General features: G+C 41.2%; 1 protein-coding gene across 1 annotated transcript in view; it reads right to left on the bottom strand.

Annotated features, from left to right (window-relative positions):
* Positions 1 to 21,342, bottom strand: part of ptprn2 (protein tyrosine phosphatase receptor type N2) — a 970,059-nt gene that overhangs the window by 173,633 nt on the left and 775,084 nt on the right. The gene's annotated exons all lie outside the window — the stretch shown is intronic.

Below are 21,342 nucleotides of genomic sequence, written 5' to 3'. Positions count from 1 at the left end.
TTGAATGATTTCTGTCCATTAATAGATTTGCCTGGTTGACTTTACATGCATCTGGAACAGCCAAAGTTGTGCAATAAAAGGCCTGAATTGGCATTGCCAATCTTTCCTTTTGAGCAGCCTTCACATCACTCTCAGTAATGCTGAATACTTACATTATTAGGGTTTCTGAGTAGCGGGTGTGGAGAGAATCCCTTTTTGCAGTAGTTTCAAATGATTTTGTATCAAGCTACAGCATGGGCTTAATTAGATATTCTTACTGAACACACACAAAAAGAATAAAATGCCAAGTAGTTTAAATTTAAAAAAATTTAAGAACCTTATTTTAAACAAATGACATCTATTTGGATGAACGGGAATGAGGGACTGCAATCCCACATTAAACATCATGTGGGGGTCTTGTTGATTTTTCTCTCATTAACAGCATATTCTGCTTTCCTTTTAAAGACCTGATTCAACTCCTGAGTGGTTGGTGATGTTCTGTGATTAAAGAATGTCAGTGCTTTGTATAAGAAGTGATGAAGAGGGGTTCTTATGTATTTTAGCGACAAACTCAATTCAGTCAGTCTACCCTTCAACATTTGAAAACAGTATTGAATAAAAGATTTGATCTCGGTCTAGATGCCACAAAATCACTTCACTTAATGTAAATCAAGATAGGTGTTTTATTTCCTACTTTTCTATTATGTGGTAATATGTACAAATGTTTGATGGTAAGAGTTTAAAGATATTTTATGGATAGTGCACAATTTGGAGTTCAGTTGGACACAATTGTAGGAAAGATGTAGTAGACTATAAAATGCTGTTTACAACCAGTCTTCACCTCCTGATGGAGCTTCATGGAGATTAATACAGACAGGACTGATTTTTCAGCACTTCATTCTTTGTTGAAAGAAAATAACAAGAGAGATTTGTGTGCTTTTTTTGTACTTAAATTACAACATACTTTGAATTCTTATAAACAATTGATTTACATGAATAATTATGTTTGAAACTCGTGAGAATTCCCATCCCTTTACTTTTGTGACTTGCAGAATTATATCACCAAGAAAATTAAAACTGGTGCGATCACTTTCCACATTGAATCAGAGATTTAACCTTGGATGCTGAAAAGTCTGAGTTAAGAGTAAGCCAATAATTTGACCAGATCCATTGTATTTCAGGATCTCACTATTGTATCTGTCCATCTTGCCCGAGACTTTTTCAATTCCAATTCAAGATTGACAGCTTTTCTTTAAGTGTTTTCTTTGATTGAAAACTGTACAGAAAGATATTTTACTGGGCACTTAAAAAAATTCTTGTTTAATTTTGTTCAAGGTTCACTGCTGTTTTTCATCTCTGAAGTTGGAATCTGAATTGTCTATGAATTAGATTTTTAAATTTAGTGAACAAAATTTTAAAAAAAGATTCAGGGATTTGATCTCTAGCATGTTTTTTTTACAATTCCATATTCCACCACAAAACAAAGGAAATAGCAGGAGGTTAGCACTGCTAGCGCTCCAGTTTTGATGAATATTTTAAGGAACTAGAGCAGAAACCAAATTGTTTTTTAAAAAATGTGAAAGGGATTCAATGGTGTCCGAAAATAATTTAGCAGATGGAGTAGGGAATATATTTCCTCTAAAAAGGGGGAATCCGGAGTGAAGAAAATGCAACATTAAAATTAAGAGTTATAAGCTATCGAAGGAATTGAGGAAACTCTTCCTTGCACAAAAAGGACTAGAAATCCGGAATTCTCTACCTCGGATCATTGTTGGAAGCTGACATCGTTGGAGCTTTCAGTACTGAGATCCAGAGGTTTGTGTTGGGTAAGGGTAGCAATGGATATGGCTAAATGAAGTTGATCAGCATGCGCTTAAACGAATGGCAGCTCAGGTTCACAAAACTGAATGGCCTACTCCTGATCCTATGTTCAACCAGCCCAGGCACCTCCAAGTACAGTTTCAAGATTAAAGGTTAATTTATTTACTACCTTGGGCCCACAGTCCAACCTCGAGGTAAAATCCCACCCTCAGGCAGACAGAAGATATGGAATTATCCCTCTTTATAGCAAAAATAGCAACAATCTGCACAAGGCCCACAGCAGCACAAGAGGTCACAAGTTAAATGCATTAATTCTGCAAGTTTAGATTATTTTACTGTTTTGAGAGTATGAAAGCTCTCCACCTACTTCTGTGCAGATATTTGATTCCAGTCTCAGAGCCCTTCAGAACACTTTTACAAAATCCGTGGTCCCAGCTCCATCTTGAGAGAGGCAGAGGGTGAGCATGATGTGCTCCTTGGATTTGTGTAAACTTTTTGTCACTGCTCTGTAGGTTTCAATGAATTAATAAATTACAGCCGTGGTAGTGCTGTAATTCTACTCCAGGATGAAGCAAACAATCCAAAAGGAAAGCCCCAAAGCGTTTTAACTCCCTCCCCTTCCCCATCAATATTTAAACTTTTGTGCGCTGTTCTTTAAAAAGGGGGAAAAATATTAAATACATTCAATCAAGCAGAAATAATCATGTATTAACACTTGACATTACGAAATCCTTTCAAAAAGATATTACTAAAACATGAGGCATTGTCATTTAAAACTGCAGGAGAGAAAAAAGTCTTTGTGCCCCTGAAAACCATTGTCCCTCCATATCACTGAAAATTGTACTTGCAAATTTGTCATTCATTGCAGCCAGAAAGATAGACCAGTTAATATTTAAACCATCTCTTTCAATATAAATTTATATTGAATTGACAGCTGCGGTGGGTTGCCATATGATACAGAAATCTGTAAAGTTAATTTTCTTTTTTTTTCTTCTATTGATCACCTCTGTTATTTATCTCTCCCAAAAAAGAAACTTTTAGACGTTACCATGGTATGTATCACACAAGCACATTAACTGGAGATCACTCAGTGTTCAGCTTCATTTTCTGAGTAAGTTTTCGCTTTTGTGCACAAAAAGAACGAGGCACCAATTTATCAATCCGAACCGAGTGGGATTTAATAGTTTTACTTTTCAAAAACAAAATAAAATCTACCAAGACAAGGGATTTCAAGACATTTATTCTCTTGAGTGAGAGCATAAAGGATTACAGAAATCAAAAAGACAAAGGGCAGAAGGATTTCTGGAGGTTTGGCTTATTCAAATCACTGAGAAAGGTCATAACGAAAGGCACAGACCTATTCATATGAAGAGACACAGTGATCTTTCAGTGACCTTAACACCAAGCCCACATCATCAGTAACTGGAAAAATGACACTATGTCTGCCGTTTATTTTGCATTTTCTTTTCCAACCACCTAAACTTTTGATATTGTTTGGCTCCACCTGAACAAAGAAAATATTACAGAGGAATCAGTGATGTGTGTCTGCTAAGGTTTGCCCCTTTCTCAATGAACAAAACAGATTGCAAATTTAGTCAACATTTTCAAACCTACTTTTAAGACCCTTCTGAAATGCAGTAACAACCTTTCTCGACCCCCAACCCCCAAAACCCCCCACTGCCAAATGACTGAAGCAAACTTAATGAAAATAAGAGCCCTACTATCATTAAGTGCACTCACAAGCCCAGATATTCCAAATCTGGAGGACCCACTCAAGGTAATTCACACTAACCAGCAACAATGCAAAGAAAGTTACTGTTGCTGAATTGGCACATCTTTTAAAAAAATGATGCTGTTAGAAAATTACCTTTCAAACAAAAACACAAAGCAATTAGGACTATAGGATCCTCACAGTCAAGTAACTAAAAACCGAGTCAATCTGATCGTAAGACGTAACAAGTTTACATACCTGATTCTATTTCTATTATTTTTCTTTTCCGTCTCAAAGATTTTCGGTAACTATCCTTTGAACAGAATGAAACAGGGGAGAAAGGCTTGACCTAAATGCCTCGTTCTTCTTTGCTTCTTGCAGGTCTGGCTTCAGATATTAACCGTCTACCATCCATCTTTCACAGGACTGGAATCGGCAGCTGCCTTGCTTCAGCTGGAATGTGTGCAGTGGTTTGAACTTCACAAGAAAGAGGAGGTGGTAGAGAGAGAGAAACAAAAGGAAGCACAAGAATCTCTTCGGTGGCCCCTCCGTCTTAGAATCAACCGTGTGAGAGAGTGATGGATTTTTGACCACAAAATAGTGGTCCGACCCCTCCTTATATTGCCCAGCCCCAAAGTCCCTGTCTATACCACATGTCATATTCCCTGGTTGCTATGGTGATGCTTCCACATGTTGCTGACAGTAATTGGATAAGAAGCATTTCTGTTAATAAACCTAACATGAGTGCGAATATGAATGGATATCAATTTTGTCGTACATTTGTAAAGCTGCTTGAGGTTTCTGTTTGGGGCTGTGCTCATTTTCTCTTCTGTTGCTGGAGGTGTGTGTGTGAGTCTATACAATATTGTTTTCCTTTATTATCTCTTGGCACCATTCATGATGTCAGCTGAGAGTGACAAAACTGGAGAATCTAACCGAATGAGAGCACATCTGAGAGAAGGGATACAGGCTCGTATGGTAGTAAATGCAGCTCTGAGTGGAAAGGTGAATATAAAAGTACAAGGCATATTAATTAGCTATTGGCAGGATTAGACGGGATTGTATAAGGTAACAGCTGCAGCAAACAGGAAAGGAAAAGAGAGGAGTGTTGTCGGGGGCTTGGTGGGGGGGAGGGCGGTGTGTGTGTGTGTGTGGAGAAGAAGCCCTGTCAGATGCAGATGACAAATCTTGGGAGGGCTCTTCAGTTTATCTTTCTATTCAATCCCCCTCCTTATGTGATTCCCCTATTGTTTAGCCCTGTGACAGCTGGAGATGACAGGCCCGAAGACCTGACAGAATGAGTTCTTTCACACCGTACTAGCCTTCACATTTACTGAACGAATAGTAGCCGCAGCAAGGTACAATTTAAACAGAAGGGCAAATATGGCCTACAGCTTCAATTCGAACCAAAATCCGAACCACCACGTCCCTCGCTGCCCTCTGAGGTATTTATTCCATCTTTAATCCACTGCCTCTTTCAGAAAGCAATGGATCTGTGGCCTTTGCTAGTCTGACCAGAACAGGCGGTTTGTTTGATTCACACCATCAGCTTTTCAATTGAAGTTCTCAATTAATTCAGTTTCATCTTTTCTGTTTCTCCAAACATCAGTAATGACTGTAATGTTCCAGAGGCCAGTGATAGAAACACACACACACACACTCTCTCTCTCTCTCTCTAATGGATTGTCTTTTTTAACTTTGACCTTGGCTAGTAATCCCAACTCTTGTTTTGATTTTACATCTCCTATTTGTAATCTTTTACTCCGTCCAGCAGGGAGTGTTTTGACGGTAGCAGCTGTAATTTTTGTGCATCTGGTGCCCACTACAATCTTCATTTCGGCAGCTGAGGGAAGCTCAGCAGAAGCTGTGGCAGTGTGTCTGATTTTAAATACTTCATTATCAAGCTTAAAAATGATTAACACGTGCAGATCAGAGTTGGGCACTTCGATGTGCATTTTAGAGATTTGATCCCACTACATTGCCTGGCAAATTACCCTATTTAAAATGAACAGGACACCACAAACAAAAACTCACATCATTCTATTAAGGCCAACTGTTACTTTGACCTTTAAATGTGATACCTCACTTTCTGTCCCATCCCAACTCACACTGCTTGCCTTGCTATTCCTTCCCTACCATCACTCCCACCCTATTCCATTGACAGTCTCCTGGGTTTATGTATATTCGCAAAAGCAAAATGCTATACCTTCCAGTGGGTCAGCGTGCACGAATCAGAACAGTGTCTTTATCTGTGCTAAACTTTGGTCAGCTGAAAGGTATTTGGAATGCGAAAATTGCTTTTGAGCATTTCTTGAGGCCAAGTGTTGTGGCAGAAGTTTCTGGCCATGCACATTCAGTGGAGAGCTTTGGTCCATCTTAAGTTCAAAGGTGCAATTTTTTGACCACTTAACACACATGACATTTTCTGGAAGACTACTGATCGGTGCTCTCAGAAAACATGCCTCCCTCCCTCTTACCATAGAATGATTAACAATTCCGTTAAGTTATCAAAGTATTGACCTGCTTGTCTGTCTGTTTAAAACTCTACCAATACATTCCCATAAGTGCCAATTAAAGGCTGTGTTGCTGATATGGATAGACAATCAAAGTGAATATTTTGCAGATTCATTCACATCTCACTTTCTAGTTAATGGGAACAATTTATTGGAGGAAAGTTGCTTCGGGGAAACCCCTGCCAAGCAAATTTGATTGGATTGGTAAGATACATTACAGAAATGTTAATATGGTCCTGGAAGGGTTAAACGTTATATTTAATGAGACTATGACCCAAGGGCACAACCTCAGAGTGAATGGACGACCCTTTCAAACTGAGATGAGCAGGAATTTCTTCATCCAGAGGATAATGAATCTGTGGAACTGAAGGCTCTGGAGGCCAAGTAATTGAGTTCATTTAAGACCGAGATAGATAGCTTTGTGATTAATAAGGGGATCAAAGGTTACAGGGAGAAAACAGGAGAATGGGGTTGAGAAATATATTAGCCATGATTGAATGGCAAAGCAGACTTGATGGACTGAATGGCCTAATTCTACTCCTATACTTTATCGTCTTATTCAGTTAAAAGGAAACATTAAATGCCTGTCCTAAAATGAAGCAGAAAGTCACTCTTTTGGTTAAGAACTTCAATTTTAGTGCTGTGCTGATCAGACCAGGTGGGAAGCCATTGCACAGGGCGACAAATTTGGAAAGGAGCAATAAGTCAGGTCTCTAGCTCTTAAATGAGACATAGAAAGAAAGGATGGCATTTATATCGCATCTTTCACACACTCCGAACTTCCCAAGGGGCTTCAGTGTCAAATACATGCTTGAAATATGGGGCTGGATTGTTGAAGGGCTGCAGAGACAAGTACAGAGAATGAAAGGCCTGCAATTTCCTGATGCCAACCTGAATGCCAGGGTGATGACCGTTACTTGCCTGAATGCAATGAGCAACTTTACAGGCCAACTGGAATTGCCCAGTCTACATGCTGCAGGCCCTTATTGCCCAGTGAAACCGGAAACCCTGCTGATGGATGGCACACTGAAGGAGGGGGCGGGCAGAGGAATCCTGTCTCCTCACCACTCCACTATGTAACACTCAACATCTCCTCAGTGTCATGATTAGCAGAAGGTCACAGATTCACCCTTGACAATGGTGGGTGCCCCTACTTACATTGGCATCTACCATCTCTCACAGCAGTGCAGGAAGGCCTTATTTCAGCTTCCAAACCTCGGAACCTCCCCATCATCTTTTTGTGGATGGGGTTCTCAGAGGCAATTTGGGGGAGGCATTGGCCTTGTGTTATTATCGGTGCATTGTTAATCTCCAGATAATGTTCTGTGGAACTGGGTTCAACTCCCGTGATGGCAGATGGTAGAATTTGAGTTCAATAAAAATTTGGAATTAAGAGTCTAATGATGACCCTGAATCTATTATCGATTGTTGGAAAAACCCATCTGGGTCACTAATGTCCTTTAGGGAAAGAAACTGCTATCCTCACCTGGTCTGGCCTACATGTGAATCCAGACCCACAGCAATGTGGTTGACTCTTAACTGCCCTCTGGAATGGGCAATAAATGCTGGCCTAGCCAGCGATGCCCTCATCCCATGAATGAATATGGTGGCAGCCATTTAAATGCCCACCTCGTCATTAATGGTTTCAATGGGAGTTCATCTGACAGCAGCTCCTGTATTTCTGAAGTAGCTGGAAACCAGCCTGGCATCAGGATGGGGATGGGGATCAGTGAAAAGGCAGACCATGATCTTTCTTGGTGATGGAAGTAACACAGCAGCCAATGTGCACACAGCAACAGCAGTGTGACAACAACATGATTTTATGAGTTAGTCAAGGGATCGATATTGTCTAAGGTACCAGGGAGAACTTTCCAACTGTTTGAAATAATGTCAGGGGTCCTTTATCCACATGGGACAGCCTTAGCTTAGCCATTCAAAACCATCCGAAAGACTGCACTACCAACAGTGCAGTGCTCCTTTGGATCCACACTGACATGCCAGGCTAGATTTTATACCAATGCATCTAGACTAGGATCTGAAGACATAATCTTCCAACTCAGTGGTGAAAGTGCTCTACACTGAGGCATTGTTGGCTGACAATAATCTGATTGTCTTCTGTAAGTGCAGAGCACAGTGAAAGATGGATTTGGGATTAGCCATGATATTGTTTCCTATTAAGTAGCCTGCCAGCAGTCACTGTCAGACATGAGTAATGGCTAGCTGGCCGAGATATCAGAGGGTAATAGTCATTTATGTAACTGTTCCCCAATTTGGAATCAATTAATTCTGGAGATAAGACAGGTGGGAAATTGGATAGTAATTTGTGGGGAAGAATTACCAGAGAAATCATGTTTTAGAATCTGCATCTCAGTTTATTGATCAGAAAAGGAAAGCAAATTAGCCAACTCACATATCTCCTAAAATTCATTGACAGAATGGCGCTTTTAGAAGTCATGCTCATTTTAGGAAATGCCACGTTATAGTAGCATGTGTGGTGCAGAGTACAAGAGTAGAAACATGCAAGCCATGAGTTAGTCAGCAGTTAGATTAGGAGAAAGTGAGGGCTGCAGGTGCTGGAGATCAGAGTCAGGCAGCAGGTCAGGCAGCATCTGAGGTGCACCATTCCTGATGAAGAGCTTATGCTCGAAACATCTACTCTCTTGTTCCTCAGATGTTGCCTGGCCGGCTGTGCTTTTCCAGCACCACACTCTTGAAGTTAACCTAAATTATATGCTAAGGTACTGACACATGCATTCTTGAATAGCTGTGACTTGAATCAAATGGGATCCATCTGTGGGAAGTTGATCAGGTGAGTTAGGAGGGTTGGGATTGGAGTTACCAGCAAAAGTGCATCCACACTTTAAGTAATCTAATCTAATCTAATATACATCCCACATTCCTTCTCAACCCACTGCTGTTTTAACAATGTGCATTTTTGATAGTGTTATTCCTTCTCAAAATTAATTTAGTTCCCATTTATAATTAGTTCCGTTCTCATATTTATCCTATCCTGAATAAAATGGTGTAAATTTCTCTTGAATCACCATGGAGAACAGTTTAACTGTTTGCTACAAGTGACTGTTCCTTTCTTTTTCTTGTCCAGATTGACAACAGGGATCCTAGAACAGGCCGTAGGCCCCAAATCAAACATCGAGCCACCTTATGCCTCTTTTGGCTGGCAGTCTGAGTGCTGCAACGTTGCTAAATGCCACAAAAAAACAGAAATTGATGGAAAAGTTCAGCAGGTCTGGTAGCATCTGTGAAGAGAAATCAGAGTTGACATTTTGGATCGAGCGACCCGTCCTCAGAACTGGCCGAGTGGCTACCCCTGGAGTAACCTTGCCTAAAATTAGCCCTCCCTTCCTTAAACATGACCTGGTGCCCAAAGATTGAATACCACTTGGAACAATTTCTACCCTGATAACACCATTGCGAATTTCAATTTGATTTTTCCTTCACCTGTTTTAGCCTCACTTGCTTTATTGAGCTAAATAAATCTTTATTTGTGGCAGAAGTCAAAGCCCTCACTATTGAGATAATTTGGGAGCTCTGATTGAAATCAAACAAAATAAAGGAGAGCTTGCACCACTGAACCAATAATAATCACCTTGAAAGCACTTTTTGAATGATGATGCCAGCATTTGATTTTTATCTATAAGTTGTCCGCCCTGTCTGTCAGGGGCTTAATATGTTGCTGATGAAGATGTTTGCACCAAGAATAACTAAGTATTAGCTGCTGAGCCGACGAAAGAGTAAAAACGCTCCCGAGGACCAACTGGGAGATTTTATACTTGGGTCACTCGTGGAAGTAAAAGGGAAAAAAAATCTTTTGCTTCAATCTTCACTTTCAAAGCGATATAGTGCAATAAGTTGACAAAGGCATATAGAGTTATGAATTTGTACAGCACGGAAACAGACCATTCGGTCCAACTCGTCCATGTCAAGCAGATATCCTAAATAAACCTAGTCCCATTTGCCAGCACTTGGCCTATACTCCTCTAAACCCTTCCTATTCATATACCCGTCCAGATGCCTAGCACAATCACAGAATCACAGAAAGGTCAGCAAGCAGGCACAGTACATAATTAGAAAGGCCAATGGAATGTTGTCCTTAAGTGGAAAGGGGATGGAGTATTAAAGTTGAAAAGTCTCACTACAGCTTGACAGGGCATTGATGGAATCACACCTCTAGTATTGAGAACAGTTTTCATCTCCTTATTAAGGAAGGACATACTTGCTTTGGTGGCAGTTCAGAGAAGGTTCGCAAGGCTGGCTCCTGGAATGAAGGAGGTACGGTTAGAAGTAATGGCTGAGCAGATGAGACCCGTGATCTTTGGAATTTAGCGATCTTATTGAAATGATCCTGAGGGGGCTTGACAATAGTAGGGGGCACAGATAAAAAAGTAAATGCCTTCAATTTAAGATGAAGATGAGAAAGAATTTCCTTTCAGAGCAGATCAGCAGTCTGTGGAATTTCCTTCCACAGGGTTTAGTGGAGGCTGGGTCATTTGTGGCAGAATTAGAAAGGATTTTGATTGACATGGGAGTTAAGGGCTATGGGGGAATAGGCAGGGAAGTGGAGTAAGGCCACAGCTAGATCTGCTGTGATCTTATTGAATGGTAGATGCGATGAATGACTTACTCTGCTCCTAGTTACTATCACAGTGATTGAGTGCTATATTAGTACTCACTGTGACAAGTGCAAAGGACAGAATTGTTAATGCACTTGCTATCAGACTGACCAGTTCAGCAAGCTCTGCCCCAGCAGAGACTGTAGGATCTAGAACAACAATGAAAAGTATCTGAGCAATTAATAGACCACCTTTTACTTCTCTTTATGGCACCTCACCTAACCTTGGAGGAAAAGGTGAGGTGCTATTTTCCTGCTACTGATGATTACCAAAGGCAATTTCCATAAATTCTTTGCTCATTTAACCAGGATTAATTTGACTGAGAAAACAATATATTTATATATGACAGCAATATGCAGCATATTTCTCCTGTTCTCCAGTACTCCTGCACTTCAGTTCTGAAGAAGGATCATTGGACCCAAAACATTAATTCTATTTCTCTCTCCACAGACAATGTTAGACCTACTGAGTTTTTGCAGCAATTTCTGTTTTGTTTCAGATCTCCAGCATCTGCAGCTCTTTGTATTACAGACTCCCGGAGTCTTGACAAGCTTAATTTTAATTCTCATTATTAATTAAAGTCATGTGATGTAGAACCTCATTGGTGAATTCCTTCCACATGTGGAAACGAGTTCCAACCTTACGGAAGATGACAAAAACAAAGTGGAAGAGGAAAGCCTTATCAAGGCCATTGATGAATTCCCTATTTGCTTATTGAGTCATATTGTTGTACAACATGGAAACAGACTCTTCATCCATGCTGACCAGATATCCTAAATTAATCTATTCCATTTGCCAGCATTTGATCCATATTCCTTTAATCCCTTGTTATTCATATACTCATCCAGAAGCCTTTTAACTGTTGTAATTGTACCAGCTTCCACCAATTCGTCTGGGAGCTCATTCCATACATGCACCACCCTCTGTGTGAAAAATTATGAAAGGAAAATGCAAAATCATTACTGAGCTCTGAACTGCAATTAATGAGCAATGACCATTCCTATCAAGAGCTTCCTCTATACCTTCCACTAAAAGGTAAGGCTCACAATTAGCAATTCATGTAGAAAAGTTACAAAGAATCTTGATTAACTTCATATTTGCTGCTTTGACAGTGTGAATCTCTGTTTGACCCCTCAGCATGCATCACCTTCCATTTTCCCAGGCCACTCACCCCTACTTAGATGAAAGGTCAAGTTGTTTTCAAGCCTAAACAATGGGGGTTGAATGACATGAATAAAGGCCTCCTCCTGCTCTGGTCTTCACAGAGCTCCAACAGTGTAACATTACATGATCGAAATTCATTTCAGGAGCTTCACTGAATTGTACAGTGCGACAAATGCCTGCCATTGACAGAATTATTGAACTCAGTTATAACTGTCCCGAGCAGATGGAAACCAGACTGGGGGCAGGGAGAAAGTGAACGGGGAGCTAGAATAGAGTGGGGGGCTTACGCATTTCTTTCTCACTGCGATCTGACAGACTGTAATTTTACGTTGTAGGTGAGAAGAACCTTCTGTCCAAAGGCAGCATGTTCCTCTTTAAATGTGGAGATTGAACTTCAATGACGTAATTTAGCCTTGATTTGCAGTTTTAACCTGAGGCCCGAGGAGTTGGGAGAGGGATGGGAAATAGTGGTGACAAAAACACAATTTCCATCATGGTATTTGGTAGCGCGTGATTAAGGGTGACTAATTTTAGAAAACTTTGATGACATTTTCTGAAACAGAATTAGAGATGTGAATAAATCTGAATTTTAAATCATAGGTTAAGATCCCAAAAGAAATATATGCGTGTTATAAAGTTGCTGTGAAAATGCATTTGTACAATCGCAAAACTAGTTACTGACATTTAAAAGTTTAACAAAATTGCATAATGGCACTGAGGATTTAATCTCATGAAAGGAATTGAGTAACCAGCATTTTGCACATCATTAGTTAAAACTACGAACATACTTCAAAAGTTTTCAGATTAAAAGTCCTCCCTTCAATTGTGACAGCACTTACACTGTTAGCCATAGCAATTCATCAATAGTGCAAAAAAAAAGGATTTGAAACCGTCGTGGAAGAACAAAAGAAGAGAGCACAGTACAAAGGCAGAGGAAACCACAAACATGGGCTTGCAGGTTTTATATGGCACAATCAAAATGAACAGCCACAGTCCATAATGCTACATTTAATGAAACCCTATGGGGTGTCGGAATATGCAGACTCTGCTTTGTAATGATGTTTCCATGAGCAGAGAATTTTGTTTATTCATTAGCAGCAAATTCTATGCCTCCATGAGCAGACAGCTTTGCACATGAGGTCATCCACAATCCTAGATCACAATTCCTTAGCTAAATGTAGCTGTTGGCATGTATATTGCAATTTATTGCATATATACATGTGATTTTGTTTAGTTACTTTTCATATCACGCAGGAACCCCCACTTTCTGCTTAGGAATTGAAAAGAATGTGCAAAATCGTCAGACTTGCTTACACAAAAGCTAGGTTCCATCCCGTATCTACAGCTGTTGGGTAAATTGCACCGGCATATTTGAATTGCAGAAGAAATTTGAGGTGATTTAACACTCATGGATGGAAGAGCTGGATGATAGAGCAAGATCAATAAACCTGCTGTTCATTGAAACAGCCTGGTCTTTAAACACCAATTCTTGAAGGATTCCACTTGGATGGAGATGTTTCGAACAGAGGTGCATGTTAAAGAGATCTGAGATCATGCTATTCCTTAGGTACACGACAAGAAACGTGTACCTAAGTCTCCTGGAAATATGCCATGAAGATTACACAGGTAATTTCATTGTGATGGATCATGTCCAACTAGGGGGCAATTGGAATGTAAATAAAATAGTTTTAAAGAAACCTACTGAAGTTAGATTTCAGCCAATCATGGTGAGCCAGAAAGTTTCCCAATCAACAACAGGCCACAAGACTAATCCAAATATTATTTAAAGCTGAACTAAACCACAAACTAGCAGACACTACTAAATAAAACCTCTCTTAGATAACTATTTATGATCTATAATTAAAACGTACAACAACTCAACCAACTAAACCAGAATCATGAATTGAACCCTTTTCTTTATACTGTGACTCACCTCCCCCAAAATTTCTTTGGTTATTATGAGGTTATTGAAAAATTACCCTCCTTCATGGGGACAATTCCAAACCTTTCCACATTTATCTTGCAAGGTCTGGGACATTTCAGCTTGAGATGGAGCTTTACTACAATTCCTGCACTATGACTTGAACAGAAAGTTAAAAACATCCCTATTTTTTAGTCTCACTTCTCTTGGCCCACAGCTGCTTTAAGCTCCTGATAAATTTCTCTCTCTGACTGATTCCATGTTGAATTGCTTGATTTAATTATGAGGATTTTTTTCTCTAACTCCAAGCCATGCAAATCTTCCAGCTTCCTTTTCTCACCTGAACACTGTTGCCATTTAAGTACAGGTACAAGACCCTTTATCCGAACACCCAAAAACGAAAATCTCCAAAATCCGAAGGTTTTTTTGTGAAGTTATTTTCTCAGGAACAAGGTTGTTTGGCGAGCAAACGGTTAACTCAAGTTGACACCCACTTGATGTGTGTCACTCAGATGTGACGTTGTTGGGGGGGGGGAAGCGTGGCCAGGCACATTCTTAGTTAGAAGTCTGCTTCTCCGGTAAGGTTTGTTAAAATTTCACCATCAAACTCTCACATTCTGAAAACCGAAAAATTTCAAATTCTGAAAAACAGCTGGTCCTGAGCATTTCCGATAAAGGATCTTGTACCTGTACAAATCCCACCCACCCTCATTCCATATGTTTCACAATGAAGTTAGTATTTTCTCTGCTTGAGGTGCAGGTCTGGCTAACATATATCTCTTTTGTTCTCTTGATTCATTAAATTGCAAATAGTTGAGCTGCTATTTGCTGTTCCCAAACCCAACTACCAACTCCCTGTTTCAAGCAAACATACAGGCTGATAAATTAAAGCAAAGGAACACCTAAACCCTCCAAGTGTGTCACGCATGTTACTTACTACTTGTCAGCCCAAGAATGGATATTGTCCAGATCTTGTTGCATTTGGACATGGACAGCCTCAGTGTCTGAGGAATCATGAATGATGCTGAACATTATGCAATCATCAGCAAACAACCACACTTCTGACCTTACGATGGAGGGAAGGTCATTGATGAAGCAGCCGAAGATGGCTGGGCTGAGCACACTACCCTGAGGAACTCCTGCAGAGATGTCCTGGAGCTGAGATGACAGACCTCCAACAACCACGACCATCTTTCTATGTGTCAGGTATGACTCCAACCAGCAGAGTTTGCCCCCAATACCCATTGATTCCAGTTTTGTTAGGGCTCCGTGCTGCCATACTTGATCAAATGCAGCCTTGTCACTCTCACCTCACCCCTGGAATTCAGCTCTTTTGTCGATGTTTGAACCAAGGCTGTAATGAGGTCAGGAGCTGAGTAGCCCAGGCGGAACCCAAACTGGACGAGACTGAGCAGTTTATAGCTGAGCAGATGCTGCTTGATAGCACTGCCGATGACACCTTCCATCACTTTACTGATGTCGAGAGTAGACTGATGGGGCAGTAATTGGCCAGGTTGGATTTGTCCTGCTTTTTATATTTAGGACATACTCGGGCAATTTTCCACATTGTTGCATATTTGCCAGTTTTGTAAATGTTCTGGGACAGCTTGGCTAGGGGAGGGGCAGGTTCTGGAGCATAAGCTTTCAGTACTATTGCTGGAATGTTGTCAGGGTCTGTAGCCTTTGCATTATCGAGTATCTCCATCTTGATATCACACGAAGTGAATCAAATTGAATTAAGATTAGTTTCGGTAATGCTGGGGACCACTGGAGGAGGCCGAAGTGGATCATCCACTCAGAACTTCTGGCTGAAGATTGCTGCAAAAGCTTCAGCTTTATCTTTTGCCCTGATGTGCTGGGCTTTTCCATCATTCCACATCTGTAAGATGTGAAAGCAATTCACCACTGAGACTCTAGATCACATGGCTTTAATTAAAAATGAGAATTAAAATTAAGCCTGTCAAGACTCCGGGAGTCTATAAAACAAAGAGCCACAGACGCTGGAGATCTGAAACAAAACTGAAATTGCTGCAGAAACTCAGCAGGTCAGTGGAGAGAGAAACAGAGCTAATGTTTTGGGTCCAATGGCCCTTCTTCAGAACTGAAGTGCAAGAGTACTTCCAAATAAAACCCATTATCATGGCAAACTGGCACATTGGGACGTCCAAACATAAATGCAAACTAATTGTCACTTACTTTCAAAGCAACACCCTTAATTCTGTGGCACATACTTAATTTATATCTAATGGAGTTAATGACCCTCTTCTCCAGTTTTGCTGCATTCACAATAAACAAACATTTGAAAAGGGGCTGTTAGCTTCTTTGATCTGAGAATGATATCATTAATTTAAGCCCTTTACTAAAATAACTGTACCCCTCCAGCTTCTTTCCAAAAGTATTAAGATAGGTCATCCATTGCTTTAGTTTTCTGCTTTTTAACTCTGACCTTAATAAATAAACAACTCAAGGTGGGTTTTTTTTAACATTGTTCATCAGTCTCTCAATCAATCTTCCCAATAGTCTTACATTTAATTCTTCATTTCCAAAACAAAAGGTTATATAGCCTAGTGTTATTATTGCTTAGACTATTAATTCAGAGACCCAGACATTGGTTTGGGGACTCCAGGTTCAAATCCTGCCTTCGCCGATGGTAGAAATTGAAGTTAATGAAAAAGATCTGGAATTAAGAATCTCCTGATGACCATGAAATCATTTTTGATTGTTGGAAAAACCCATCTGGTTCACTAAATGCCCTTCATGGAAGGAAATATGCCATCCTCAGCTGATCTGGCCTACACGTGACTCCAGACCCACAGCAATGTAGTTGACTCAGTTGTCCTCTGAAATGGGCGAAATTTGAGTACTGCAAATGCTGGAGATTAGAGTCAAGAGTGTGGTGCTGGAAAAGTACAGCAGGTCAGGCAGGATCCGAGGAGCAGGAAAATCGATAAAAAAAATTCTCTCTCCACCCCTAAGGCTCCCAGCCTCATTCCTGATGAAGGACTTTTGCCCGAAATGTTGATTGCTCTGTCCTCTGAAATGGCCTAGCAAGCCATTCTGTTGTATCAAAAGCTATGAAGTCTCAAAGAAATGAAACCGGATGGATCACCTGGTACTGGAAACGACAATGACAGAAACAACCCTGCTGATCCTGCGAAGCTCTCCTCAGTAACATCTGTGGGCTTGTGCCAAAATTGGGAGAGCTGTCTCATAGACTAGTCAAGCAACAACCTGACACAGTCATACTCATGGAATCATATCTTACAGATAATGCGTCAGACACCACCATCACCATCCCTGGTTATGTCATGTCTCACCGGCAGGACAGACCCAGCAGAGGTAGCGCCACAGCAGATTTGCCGCCGACGATTAGCCACTGCCCTTTGACCACCGAGGACGCTTAGCCACCGCCCAGTGGCCACTGAAGACGATTCGCTACCGCAAATAAGTTTAAAATGTTAGAGAGCAAGCATATCTAAACTATATAAAATTATCGTTAAGGTAGTGTTTGTGTTGTTTCAGTAACAACTTATTTTCGTTACAGGAGAGTTTTTTTAAGCTTTTTTTTCCATTTACCCTCAAGTCTTCAAAGTGGAAACAGCAATTATTAGTAAACGTGAAAATAAGAAGTTTTACCACGATGGTTTTATATATGTTTTGATAAACTGTCCAAGAGTGATTCAAGTATTAGGTTTTGGTGATGTGAACATTCTTATAGTGTTCTCATAGCGTTCTTATTAACGAATGTGTAGCTGATGTCCCTCAGTCAGTCCTGGCATCTTTACCGATGACAAGCAGCATGAAGAAAATAATTCGACAAAAAAGGAATGATAGGAGACGCAGACGATAGAATACAAAAAATTGTTCTTGAATACAGTGAAAGAAACTGTTTGGAATATCTTAGAGGAATAGTGCATAACTATCAAATGAACTAAAATTTCATTGTTTAATATTAATGTGAGATTTTACTGCCATTATAAAGATTTTTAAAATATATTTTCTTTTTCTGATTAAATTCTGTAACTCATTTTTATATATAAACCAATAAAATGATATTTATTTTACCTTTTTTTATTAATATGTACTATGTAGTTATATAAGTAAAGGGGACTGAGAAGTATGAAAGAACAGGTGGGAGGGAAAACAATCAGTATGTATATATATTTCCGGTGGTGAATAGTCAAACGACCCCAGTGGAGAAACGCTGGTGGAGAACTGGCAGTGGCTAATCATCGGCGGCGAATCTGCCGTGGTGAATTGTCACCAACACAGTAGTAAACAGTCGGGAGGAAGTTGCTCTAGAAGTCCTCCACATTGAATCTGGACCCCATGAAGTCTCATGGCTTCAGGTTAAACATGGGCAAGGAAACCTCCTGCTGATTACCATAACATCCTCCCTCAACTGATGAATCCGTACTCCTCCATGTTGAATGACACTTGGAAGAAGCACTGAGGATGGCAAGAGCACCGAATGTACTCTGGGCGGGGAATTTTAATGTCCACCATCAAAAGTACCTCAGCAGCAGTAATACTGATCGAGCTGGTCGAGTCCTAAAGGAGATAGCTGCTATATTGGGTCTGTGGAAGGTAGTGAGGGAACCAACAAGAGGGAAAAACATACTTGACCTCATCTTTACCAATCAGCCGGATACAGATGCATCTGACCATGACAGCATCACTAACAGCGATCACTGCACAGTCCTTGTGAGACCAAGTCCCACCTTCACATTAAGAATAACCTCCATTTTATTGTGTGGCACTATCACCTGCAAAGTAGGACAGACATCAAACAGATCTAGTAACTCAACACTGGGCACCCATGAGGTGTTGTGAGCCATCAACAGGGGCTGAATTGTACGCCAGCACAATCTGTAACCTCATGGCCTGGCTTATCCCCCACTCAACCATTACCATCAAACCGGGGTCAAACCTGGTTCAATGAAGAGTGCAGGAGGGCAATGCCAGGCATACTAAAATCAGCTTAAGCAGCAAGTGGTAGACAGAGCTAAGCAATCTGACAACCAACAGATCAGATCTAAGCTCTGCAGTCCTGCCACATCTAGTTGTGAATGGTCGTGGATGATTAAACAACTCACTGGAGGAGGAGGAGGCTCCGCAAATATCCCATCCTCAATGTTGGAAGAGCCTAACACATCAGTGCAAAAGATGCACAGCAATCTTCAGCCAGAAGTGCCGATTGGATATTCCATCTCGGCCTCCTCCAGTGGTCCCCATCAATTCAGATACCAGTCTTCAGTCAATGCGATTCACTCCACGTGATATCAAGGTGGAGACACTAGATACTGCAAAGGCTACACACCCTGACAACATTCCAGCAATAGTACTGAAGGCTTATGCTCCAGAACTTGCCCCTCCCCTAGCCAAACTGTTCCAGTACAATTACGATACTGGAAAATACCCAACAATGTGGAAAATTGCCCAAGTATATCCTGAATTTAAAAAGCAAGACAAATCTAACCCAGCCAATTACTGCCCCATCAGTCTACTCTCAATCATCAGTAAGGTGATGGAGGGGGTCATCAACAGTGTCATCAAGCAGCACGTGTTCAGCAATAACCTGCTCAGTGACGCCCAGTCTGGGTTCCTGACTCAGCTCCTGACCTCAATACAGCCTTGGTTCAAACACAGACAAAAGAGCTGAATTCGAGAGGTGAGGTGAGAATGACAGACCTTAACATTAAGGCTGCATTTGACCAAGTGTAGCATCATTGAGCCCTAGCAAAACTGGAATCAATGGGTATTGGGGCAAACTCTCTTCTGGTTAGAGTCATACCTGACACACGGGAAGACGGTCGTGATTGTTGGAGATCAGTCATCTCAGCTCCAGGATATCCCTGAAGGAGTTCCTCAGGATAATGTCCTAGGTCCAACCATCTTCAGATACTTCATCAATGACCTTCTCTCCATCATAAGGTCAGAAGTGGGGATGTTTGCCAATGATTGCATAATGTTCAGCACCACTCACAACTCCTCAGACACTGAAGCAATCTGTGCCCAAATCTTAGAGTCTTAGAGATGTACAGCACAGAAACAGACCCTTCAGTCCACCTCATCCATGCTGACCAGATATGCTAACCTGATCTAGCCTCATTTGCCAATACTTGCCCCATATCTCTCCAAATGCTTCCTATTCATATACCCATCCAGATATCTTTTGAATGCTGTCATTGTAACAGCCTCCACCACTTCCTCTGGCAGCTCATTCCATGCACGTACCACCCTCTGCATGAAAAAGTTGCCCGTTAGGTCCCTTTTATATCTTTCCCCTCTCACCCTAAACCTATGCCCCCTAGTTCTGGATTTCCGCACCCGAGGGAAAAGACTTTGGCTGTTTATCCTATCCATTCACCCCTCAGCCTTCAATGTTGCAGGGAAAACAGCCTCAACCTAACCTGCTTCTCCCTATAGCTCAAATCCTCCAGCTCTGGCAATATTCTTGCAAATCTTTTCTGAACCCTTTCAAGTTTCACAACATCCTTCTGATAGGAAGGGGACCAGTCCTAACCAATATCCTGTACAGCCTCAACATGACCTTCCAATTCCTATACTCAATACTCTGACCAATAAAGGAAAGCATACCAAATGCTTTCTTCACTATCCTATCTACCCCCAACTCCACTTTCAAGGAACTATGAGCCAGCACTCCAAATTCTCTTTAATCAGCAACACTCCCTATGACCTTACCATTAAGTGTATAAGTCCTGCTCTGATTTGCTTTGCCAAAATGCAGCACCTCACATTTAACTAAATTAAACTCTCTCTGCCACTCCTCAGCCCATTGGCAACAAGGTCTGGATGATAGCCAGGCTTGGGCTGACAAGCAGCAAGTGACATTCATGTCACACAGATGCCAGGCTATGACCATCACTAATAACAGACGTGTTACCATCACTGAATCCCTGACTATCAACATCTTGGGAGTTATCAGTGATTGGAAACTCAACTGGACTTCCCATATCAACACAATGGCTACAAGAGCAGGTCAGAGGCTAGGAATGCTGTAGCAAGTGACTCACATGACTCCCTAAAGTCTGTCCTCCATCTACAAGGCACAAGCCAGGAGTGTGATGGAATACGCCCTACTTGCCAGTATGGGTGCAGTCTCAACAATACTCAAGATGCTTGGCACCATCCAGGTCAAAGCAGCCCCTGCATCCACAAGCATTCACTTCCTCCACCACTGCCGCTCAGTAGCAGCAGTGTGCACTATCTACAAAATGCACTGCAGAAATTCACCAAAGATCCTCAGGCAGCACCTTCCACAACCACATCCATCTAGAAGGACAAGGACAGCACATACTTGGGGAACAATATCATATTCAAGTTCTCCTCCAAACCACTCACCATTCTGACTTGGAAATATAGTGCCATATCTTCAGTGTCCCTGGTCAAAAACCAGAATTCCATCCCTAATGGCACTGTGGGTCATCCCACGGCAGGTGGACTGCAGCGGTTCAAGAAGGCAGCTCACTACCACCTTCTCAAGGGCAGTTAGGGACGGGAAATAAATACTGTCCAGCCAGCGACACCCACACCCCACGAAATAAATTTTAAAATTCCAAAATATGTGAATTACCACAT

The sequence above is a fragment of the Chiloscyllium plagiosum genome, unplaced genomic scaffold (assembly GCF_037043375.1).
Source record: "Chiloscyllium plagiosum isolate Xiang-an unplaced genomic scaffold, Cpla_swu_hap1 HiC_scaffold_5, whole genome shotgun sequence".
Classification (NCBI taxonomy): domain Eukaryota; kingdom Metazoa; phylum Chordata; class Chondrichthyes; order Orectolobiformes; family Hemiscylliidae; genus Chiloscyllium; species Chiloscyllium plagiosum.
The sequence above is the reverse complement of the archived record's forward strand: the minus strand, read 5'-3'. Positions and strand labels throughout refer to the sequence as shown.